General features: G+C 41.4%; 1 protein-coding gene across 1 annotated transcript in view; it reads right to left on the reverse strand.

The window, feature by feature from the left end:
* Nucleotides 1–2,500, reverse strand: part of doc2a (double C2-like domains, alpha) — a 97,500-nt gene that overhangs the window by 41,791 nt on the left and 53,209 nt on the right. The window lies entirely within an intron of this gene.

Below are 2,500 nucleotides of genomic sequence, written 5' to 3' on the forward strand. Positions count from 1 at the left end.
ACTGCCAGGTCATGGACAACGGCATTTGCAAGCAAGCTAATCTAACAGGGACTCTACTTTCCAGTTAATTCAGTGTGTTCCCAATGCTTCAAGAAATGTCATGTCTTAACCCATAACACGCAGTAGTTTTGAACATGCTAGGCTACATGTCAGTGTTAAAGTGTTTAGATTCCCAGTGCTAGCCTAGTAGGCATTTTAACAGCAACTATGGCTATGCGCTAACACCAGTCAGCTGAGTTTAATTAGCGATAAAGTACAGAGATGGTTTCGTAGCCTCTTTGACAGCTCAGTGACATCTGGGTATGTAACCTACATATTTATGTTTTTGACAGCTAACTTTTAACATGATCTTCATATTCATTGTGATGCTATATGGGCCTCATGCACATGAAAGATTAATATCAAGCCATTATGTTGTTTAACACACCGTGAAATAAAGTTTTCACCTTACAACTTTGCTGATAACATTTCAAATAAATGTCAGTTAGCACATTAGCAAGGATATTGTGTAATGTATAGGCTAGCCTACTGTTGATGTTGTTTCATAGCCTTTTCTTTGTAGTTAGGCCCACTGCTAGATTTTGACAGGAGCTCGTGATATCGCTTTAAAGTAAGCTACTTGGGCTCACGCAAGCTGTCAAACACTGTCCATTCGCCTATGTGGTACCCCTCTGGTTTATACATCCAGTGTTTATCATATGTTAGCTAACTGTATCTGGATGTGTTGCTATCAGAGCAAGATGTTAGAGATGGCGCATGATATGCAGTGATGCCTCGTATAAAAAAATTAATTAAAAAAATGCTATTTAAGCACCAAAATGAGGCACCGAAATCCACGTTGTTATTTGATGCAGTTACTACCGTTTGCGTCGGCACCGGTGCCATATTAGAACCGTGTTTCGGTGCCCAACCCTAGATAGCGGAGATTCTACTGTGATCGTGTGGCGTCTATGCTATGCGATGTTGTGCTAACTTAACCTACCGCAGTGATAGCAGAGATTCTACTGTTACCACAGCGATAGCAGAGATTCTACTGTGATCGTGTGGCATCTATGCTATGCGATGTTGTGCTAACTTAACTTACCGCAGTGATAGCATAGATTCTACTGTGATCGTGTGGCGTCTATGTTATGCGATGTTGTGCTGATTCTGTGCATTTTAGATGAACTGAATAGTGGTATTAATGTCTCCAAATCAAAGTAAAGTGTATTTCTCATGTTGCATGTTATACGAGACATTTGAATCTAATTTGACGATCCAGTCAGGTAGGCAGAGAGGCTAACAGTACTGCGTCACGCTAGCCTGGAAATCCAGACCCTAATCTAGAAAAAATTTAGAATCTAGAAAGAGTCACGCTAGCCTGGAAATCCAGACCCAAATCTAGAAAGAATTTAGAATCTAGAAAGAGTCACGCTAGCCTGGAAATCCAGACCCAAATCTAGAAAGAATTTAGAATCTAGAAAGGGTCTGGCTATGAGTAATGAAAGTGGCCCAACTCAAGGGGCGGCACCAAGCATGCATTTGAAAATATCACTGCACACAATTAGCGCTGTGGTCATCTGTTAGCTCGCCTCTGGCCTGATGATGTGGTCGCCTCTGGCCTGATGTGATTGGTGCAGCTAGGCTCCATGAGCTAATGAGCATCATTACTGATTGCCAGAGTGACTCGCTGAGCAAATTCAAATTGTGCTCTCGCGAGATCTCTGGATTTCCAGGGTAGGGTCACGCAGCATCGAGCAGGAGATATACACATACAGGTACCAAACGTTTTTGCACATTTTACACAGTTTCAAAACTTTGTTACACATGTGAACATCTTTTCACAAGCTCACAATATTAATGACCCTATATTAGGGATGCACTATATATCGGCGGCCGATATATTATTAAAATATTATTATCGTTCCGATAACAGTATTCTGGCCGATAATTTTAGCCGATATTTTTTTAAAGCCCTAATTTCCCAAGTAGGCGTATGTAAGGCCCGTCTGGCTACACTGACCTACTCAAGCTTGTATTTCACCATTCTAACAAGATCTGTGTATCAGCGTTAAACCTGTGCAGTCCAACATCTTCTCGTGAATGATCCTCCGTTTAACCTAAGCAGAGCAAGCCTCAGTCTACCTACAGTAGAGCAAGCTTGTGCTGACGTGTTTGCACTTTACCACGCTAGTCGGGGAAACAAATAAACAAACTTTTTGGTGGGACGAGCAGATAAGTATTTAAAATGTTATATTCGCATTTCGTTCACTTGGGTTTTGTATTATTACTGAGAAATATGATAACCATTCCTGCTTCAGTTCCAGACAGGTCATCATTATAAGTTATTAAAACCTTCGGGGCTAATGCCTTTCATTTCTTGTGCACAACAGAGTAGACGGACACACGATTCAGTCCGAGGAGTTGCAGCTTTATTAAGTTATCCGCAGTTGAAACTAAACATAAGTTTCCGTCCCAAACGCTGATTTGATCGCCATAGCTTTTCCCAGCTTTGCCGTTT

This window comes from Alosa pseudoharengus, unplaced genomic scaffold (assembly GCF_046254945.1).
Source record: "Alosa pseudoharengus isolate Yale_2024_CS ecotype anadromous, Long Island Sound unplaced genomic scaffold, YU_APseudo_1.1 YU_APseudo_1.1_scf_21, whole genome shotgun sequence".
Taxonomy (NCBI): domain Eukaryota; kingdom Metazoa; phylum Chordata; class Actinopteri; order Clupeiformes; family Clupeidae; genus Alosa; species Alosa pseudoharengus.